The sequence below is a fragment of the Trichechus manatus genome, unplaced genomic scaffold (assembly GCF_000243295.1).
Source record: "Trichechus manatus latirostris isolate Lorelei unplaced genomic scaffold, TriManLat1.0 scaffold00021, whole genome shotgun sequence".
In the NCBI taxonomy this organism is placed as follows: domain Eukaryota; kingdom Metazoa; phylum Chordata; class Mammalia; order Sirenia; family Trichechidae; genus Trichechus; species Trichechus manatus.
The window spans coordinates 18,032,270-18,040,552 of NW_004443957.1; positions in this window are offsets into that span (position 1 = coordinate 18,032,270).

Here is an 8,283-nt window from a genome sequence, read left to right on the forward strand (position 1 = left end):
TAGAGAATCTCAGAGCTGGAAGGAACCTTCCTATCCAGGGCAGGAAATGTTTTCTACAGTACCCCTGACTTGAGCATCCAGCCTCCACTTGAACACCACTAGTGAAGGGCAGCTCACTACATCATCAAATGGCCTTTCCCCTTCATCTTCTCTCATGAGATGTTTATTACACAAGAACTTTAAATATGGGTGGCCGCCATGATTATGACTCTAAGGGCAGGGTTAGACCACTCCATGAGAGCAGCCAGCAATTTCCACAGTAGCATGTGGGTGGTCTGATCATTTTACACATTTCCTGGGCTTGAGAGAAAGTCTGTTCTTCATGATAACTCCACGTAGTAGCTTGGAATCTTAGAAATATGCCTGGTTGGATCTATGGAGGTGGTCTCACCCTCTCTGTCTCTTGTGGGAAATTAAGAACAATGATTATAAGACATATTATTACCCTCAGTGGAACTACAGAGACCTGGACCCAGCTGCAAGATTTTAATGTAAAAACAACAGTATGTTATCTCTCAGGACAGGACTCAATTCTCATTTCTGTCTATCCTACACTGGCTTATTTTAGGTAGCCCTGACTCACCCTCATACATATACACTGGGAATAAATAAAAGCCCCACTGTGAGAATTAACAGTGATCTTCCTTACACTCTTCAACCCACAAAACCTTTACCATCTTGTCTTGCCATGTGTAGCTTGCTCATCCTGGGGTTGACTATCAATGACTCATTCATCTGTCCCCCTTCTCTGACCCTCTTTGCACACCTCAGCCCTGAGTCACTTCAGCAGTCACAACTGGACATACACTTCAGGCTTGACCTCTGCTCTCCCTGACTTTGACCCTGACATTTGCCCTCTGGCTTGAATCACCACAGCTACAGGTAAAGACACTCTTGGGGTACCATGTCTTGGAAAATCCACCTTCCAGGTCTGCTCCTTGCTCCCTGTCCCTACTTAGTCCCATAGATTAAGTTCCCAATATACATCTCTCTTTTCTGATGCCAGTTGAGTTGCATGGGAGCACAACTGTATTTGTTTTGTTTTTAAGGTTGTCACAGGTCATTTTTATACCACCCTTTAAGCAGCGTTACATTGTGAAAAGAACATATGCACTTTACTTCTGGAATGGTTTCTTTTTATAATCAGAATAGCTAGGACTTAATATATTTTTGATGCACACATAGAGCAATACAGGTGATATGTATACATATTTTTAAAAGAACTGAACCCATTGCCCTCGAGTCAATTCCAACTCATAGCAACCCGATAGGACAGAGTAGAACTGTCCCATAAGGTTTCCAAGCAGGGGCTGGTGGATTTGAACTGCCGAACTTTTGGTTAGCAGCTGTAGTTCTTAACCACTGCACTACCAGGGCTCCTAACATGTATACATATACATACATACATACATCTTCATTGTACTCTGTCTTAGTCATCTAATGCTGCTATAACAGAAATACCACAAGTGGATGGCTTTAACAAAGAGAATTATTTTGTTACAGTCTAGTAGGTTAAAGTCCAAATTCAGGACATCAGCTCCAGGGGAAGGCTTTCTCTCTGTCAGCTCTGGAGGAAGGTCCTTGTCATCAATCTTCTCCTGGACTAGGAGCTTCTCTGTGCAGGGACCCCGGGTCCAAAGGACACACTCTGCTCCCAGTGCTTCTTTCTTGGTGGTATGAGGTCCCAAACTCTCCGCTTGTTTCCCTTTCCTTTTATCTCTTGAGAGATAAAAGGTGGTGTAGGCCATACCCCAAGGAAACTCCCTTTACATTGAATCAAGGATGTGACCTTAGTAAGGTTGTTACAGTCTCACCCTAATCCTCTTTAACATAAAATTACAATCACAAAATGGAGGGCAACCACACAATACTGGTAATCATGGCCTAACCAAGTTGACACATATTTTGGGAGGACACAATTCAATCCATGACATACTCTCATCAAAGATATGGGAGCCCCTTTGTGCTCCCAAGGCCTTGCCCCACACATAACACGTAATAAAAATACCAAAACAGATGAAGAAGAAGGAAGAGGAGGCGGTGAGGAGAAGGATGTGATGACAAGACAGTCTGCAGTGCACTTGCAGAATTTCTATTTTTCCCTTGGGAATTTCATAATATAAAGAGAATTACAGCTGATTTTTAAAAATACTTAAAATTTTGCAACCTTCATTTTACTAGTGGTTCAGAATTATATTATTTCTGAATAATTTTAGATTTTTTAATGTCTTTATTAATTCATGCTTATTAATCACGGATGCTCAGTAATCAGAATCTATGAAATAGTTGATAACATAATCTAAAAATTAAAAGCAAAGAACAACCAGAACGGCTACCACTACCTACCGTTCTGATCAGGAGCACAATAGATGAATCCTGATAGAATGGGAGCAAAATGTGGAACAGAATTCAAATTCTTAAAAAGTCCGGCCTTACTGGACCAGTTGAGACTAGAGGACTCCCTGAGACTATCGCCCTGAGATAATCTTTAAACCTTGAGCCAAAACTGTTCCATGAGGACATCTTTTAGCTAAATAACAGACTGGCTCATAAAATAAACAATATCATCTGTGAGTACTGTGCTCCTTTAAAAAGTCATCTATATGAGACCAAATGGTCAACACTTACTCTAAAGCAAAGATGAGAAAGCAAGGGGGCAGGAAAACTAGATTACTGGAAAAGGAACAACCAGAATGGAAATAAAGAGAAAGTTGACACACCATGTAAAATGTAACCAATGTCACTTAACAAATTGTGTAGAAATTGTTAAATGGGAACCTAATTTGCTGTGTAAATGTTCATGGAAGACACAATTAAATATTATTTAAAAAACAAGCAAACAAGGAAGTATCACCACAATTTATGTTTTCGCTTTGAATCGTCTTTACTTGGGTCAAGAAGACTGGATGAGAAATCTGTTCAACTTTGTTCTGTTTTTTTTAACTCCATTACATTTATTACCCATTTTCTTTTTAAGCACATATGGATCAAGGTGCAGCACATTTAAATGGCGGGTGTACAGGGAGGGAACGAAAGCAGTTTGAAGAGCAGTATGAAAATCAGGCAAGATTTTCTGGGGCAAGACTCTGTCATAGGGGTCCTGACCTGTCCATCAGAGGTCTGGTCTCTTCTGCCTCTCTCTCTCTCTTTTTATAAATTGTTGTAAATATACATGTAACACAACATTTGCCAGTTCAACATTTTTCAGGTGTACAGTTTAGTGATATCAATTATATTAATCATGTTGTGCAACCATCACCCAAATTTCCCATTCCCATAAACAGAAATTCACTGTGCCTCTCGCTTTTTGCTTCCACAATTTGCAAGTTCTTTTGAACCTTACCTATTTCTGAGGAACTACTTGGTTTCTCCTCCTCCCTCTATTTTTGACCTGAGAGAAGATTGTTTTTGCAGTTATGGCCACAAAGAATAGATACCCACTAGGGAAGCCAGTTGACTGTTTTCTGGCAGGGCCCCACATAAGAGTGGCCACATCTTATTTTGATCACCATTGTCTAGGGTCTTTGTCCTCAGATGTGCAGGTCCAGTGTTACCATGGGGTGATCAGATGGACGCATAAACTGGAGTGCCAATGTATTAATTTCCTGGAGTAAACACAACTGCCAAATGTGTCAGATACTTGTCTCCACTGGTCAGTTCATCTTCCAGCAGGAAATTCTACATGAGAACAATTAGATCATGGTCAGAAGGGAGCTTGATGATCCCAGAATCACTACATAGCGACACATTTGTGCTGCCCTTTTCTAGACTTTGCTATTCTTTCATAAACAATTTATTAGTTCACAAAATGTTCTCTAGGGAGGAGAAGGCATTTGCCTACAGCCATATGCAGTGAGCCGCAGAGTTAGAAGGGAGTACAGGTCTCCTGTCTCTCAGTCCAGGTGTTTTTCCACTTGACCACATTGGCTTTCTTTGTAGATACTTCTGCCCTGCTGCTTCTGAAATACCTTCTCCACCAGTTTGTCTTTGGACATTTACTGTCTTTCATCCTTCTGTTTCTCTATAATATCTCTGCACCTCCCACTCTGGACTCCTGGTTGCCAACTTCCTTCTAGCTTCTGGTTGCTCCACACCCTAAAAGCTGTGTAACAAATCACTCAAAACCTAGTGAATTAAAACAGCAACAATCATTTTATTATCTTTCATAGTTTCTGTGGGTGATGCCTTTGGGTAGGGCTGAACTAGGCAATTCTAGCTTACAATCTCTCATGGAGCTGTAATCAAATGGTAGCTGGAACTGAAACAGCACAAGACTGGAACAACTGTCGACTGGCCAGGAATCCCTCTCTCCCTGTAGTCTCAGGGACTCTCCAGGTGGTCTCCTTATGTGGGTTAGTTTGGGCTTCCTCACAGCATGGTGGCTTTAGGCCAGTCAGACTGCTTATACGGCAGCTAGCTTCCCTCATAGTGAGTATCCCAAGAGATCAAGGCAGAACTGCATAGCATTTTTATGACCTAGCCTCGGAAGTCCAGAGTGTCAGTTTTGCCGTTCTCTAATTGGTCAAGACAATCACAAAAGCCTCCTCAGTTTCAAGAGGAGGGGACATACATTCCAATGCTCAGTGGGAAGATTGTCAAAGTCACATTGTTAAGAAGAGCATATGGATAGAAGATATTGTTGGGGCTATTCTTGGAAAGACACAATCTGTCACAGCTGCCATATCCCACTATTCTGTCCCCATTCTACCCCCACTAAAGCCCTGTGGGCACCCTTCAATGCATCAAGCTCCTCTGGATCAGCTAGCAGTTAGGCAATCAAGCTAATTAAATTAATTCACCCTACAGTGAGACTGACTGGTATTCCACTCATCTTAACTATCCATGAGAGGAATTAAGACAAATGAATCTGGCAGAATTTTGGATGGTTCTGGGGAAACTGGGGGACAGAAATCCTTCCTTTAAATCATGTTACTTAGTTTTCTTGCAGGAGTCCCTGGGTGGTGCAAGCAGTTAATGTGCTCAGCTGCTAACCAAAAAGTTGGAGGTTCAAGTCCACCTAGAGGTGCCTCAGAAGAAGGGCCTGGCGATCTGTTTCTGAAAAAATCAGCCTTTGAAAACTCTATGAAGCACAGTTCTACTCTAACACACATAGGGTCACCATGAGTGGAAATAGACTAGACAGCAACTGGTACTGGTACTAATTTTCTTCTATTTATAAAATTCGACCCCCTATTCGCTATAGGGCAAGGAAGGGTGATCTTGGTTTCCAGCTTTCATCCCTGATGGTGAAAGGAGTTGCTCATTGATCTACTTGCCTGGCAGCTTCTCATCTGAGGCTGCTGCTGCTGCCTTTCAGTAGGTTAAACCTGAGTTCAGGCCCTGGGGTTCCCTGGATATAAGATTTCTGCAAACACTCGGGCCATGGGGGATCCATGCTGAGGAAGAAGCCCAAACTGGCTCCTGGGACACTCACTGAGGAGTTCGCTGTGGCCTTCTCCCTTGAGTTTCTTTCGTGACTACCTCCAGCTGGCTTAGGGGAGTAAAAAGAACACCGAATATAGCTACTTACCTGAGCAACTTAGCGTGTAGCAAGATAAAACCATATGTGCCTTAAATATGTCTTTGTTGTAAATCTTGTTTGATTATAACACTAAATTACCCATTTATTCTATTTCTGGCTCATGAATGGAGGATATGAGCAGGGCAGAAGCTAATGCATACAGAGCCTTTATGGAAATGAGTGCCTTTGCTCTTCTGGGTAGATGCTAGCTAAGGCTAAGTCACATGACTTGGTTGGTAGAACAGAGAGTGTGGGTCATCCCCACTTGCCCCCTTGGCTGGTATCCTCGTGCCGTGCACAACTTGCACAATATTACATGGTAGCTCTGGTCATAATATTAGAAAATAGATGGAAACCGGCTGTAAACGAAAATGAATGAATTGATTTGGGAGGAAGGTGATGGTGGAAAAAAAAAACAGGTCAATTCATTCAAAATGGTAGAACTGGAAGCCCTGTATAGTATAGCCAGTTAAAATTATCTGAAAGGTCTTACATAAGCCTCTCATAGTGTTTATTTATAGCAATCTATTTTTAAGATTTTATGTAATAATGCACAGTCTATTTGCACAGTACCTTGTACGCAGTAGGAACTCAGTAAATACTTCTTGAATGAACCAGTACAGTATTTTAATTAGCTAGTCTCCATGTGCTGGTGCAAAAGAACAGTGTCATCTTACAGCTGAAGTCATAGAGGGGAAATAATCTACTCAGAATCATAGAACATTCTAGGTGCCCAGGATGAGCACTACAAGAACTCGCCTGAATTCTTCAACAGTTTTGGCATTTAAAAAATTTTATCTTGTCATTGTCTTGTCTGTGAGATTAGGAATCCTAAACATTCTTCCCACACCCCTCTTCCCTCACATACGTATTAGGGAAAAGGACAGAATTTAGAGGTTCTTACACAGGCACCATTTTTTCTTGATGGCCATGAAGAGAGGTGCCGAGGGATGAGTTCTCAATCATCTTGGGGGCCCCGATATCTGGTAGCTCCTATATATTTTTTTATTTTCTGAAGGCTGGTAGAGCTGTAATACAGTGTGAATCTTCCTTTCTGTCATCACTTGAGCGTTTGGTTAATAAAATTTCTTAAGATACAAATTTCATCAATACTTACCAATGACCATAAGATAGGAAATTTTTAGGCATTTGTACCTCAGCAGGGGTTGGGTATGAGAGAATGTTTGGGACCAGAAGGTTCTGAGACCGTTGAAGCTGGACAGTTGGAGCTGCATTGCTGAGTGGCAGCTGGAAGGCTGGCTTGGCCTGGAGCCCCTGGCACATGGAGACTGAGTCTGAGGCAAGCGCAGTGGCAGCGGCCAGAGCTCTGATGAAGCAAAACGGGGGCCAGAGAGTGGGAACAACTGAGGAGAAAAACAGCTTCTAGGAGAAGTGGTTCTCATATGGAAAATAAATTCAGGGAACAGGAGGCTACTGAATGAAATGGGAAGTCACCAAAATCGGAAAGGTGGCGAAACCAAGGGAGAAACGAGACATTCAATGCCAAGCTGAAGGAGTCTTTGCCTTTTTTTTCTTTTTTTTTCATTTTTGAGGTATCAGTACAGATTCTAAGGCAAATCTGTTACCTGAGCTGAGTAAAGGCTCTATTTTTTTCTGAGAAACGTAACAGTAGCATAAATAGAGAATTCTGGAAACATACTGAGAAGACACATACCCTAAAAGGTAACAGTTAAAGGGAGATTTGAAAGTCTGGAATAATAAAAAGTAAAACATTTAGGGTCTCATAAGCTGTTGACACACAATCTCCTGGTGTACTTTAAAATACCTGTACTTTGCATACAACTCACAAAACAGCTACAAACACACTTTCTGTGCATTGCGCACACCAGGAAACTGCCAAACCAGATGTAACCCCGAGGGACTGAGACAGTGTTGCCCTGCATGCTACTTTTAAAAGACAGAATTAGTCATTGATCCCTTAGGATCCGAGAGGGTTGAAGACAAAAGGTAGCTGCCGTAACCCAATTCAGGCCTTTGCAACAGAAATTGAGATCAAACTTCCAAAGATGTGTAAATTAGCCCTGCTTCTTAGACTTGAAATCAGTCTACAAACAATGTGTTTATAGACCCAGTCGTGAAATTTTAAAGGATTGTCCCCTGCCACAAGGAATTAGTATTTTCTCTGTATGACATTTTATATACTATGTGTTCATTTAAGCCAGAGAGTTTGTTTACCCCCATTTCTCACTAATAATCTGCCACAGATATTAATATTCAAATTAAATTCTTATCGCCTTTATTAGTTAACCAGTTATTCATAGACTGTATGTTCCATGTGGTCTGAAACTCTAGTGCTTGACACATAGTAGGCACTCCATACATATACATATTGACTAAATGAATTATCGTTATGCCTACTATGAGCCAATCTATATAAATAATAAAACCAGTTGCATGGAGTCCATTCTGACTCATGGTGACTGATGTGTATCAGGGTAGAACTGTGTTCCAAAGGGTTTTCAATGGCTGTGATTTTTCAAAAGTAGATTGTCAGTCTTTTTTCTGAGGCGTCTCTGGGTGGACTCAAACTGTCAAACTTTCAGTTAGTAGCTGAGTGCTTAACCGTTTGTGCTACTCAGGAAATCCTATATAGACAGTAGTACCTGATGACATTTTGAAAATTAGCAAGTACAAAAATGGCCTAGACATATGCTAATAAGCAAATCAAACTCCCATCATAGAAAATAATTTTAGGAAAGGTAGTCTAGAATGTGGAGTCCCTAGGTGGTGTAAATGTTAAC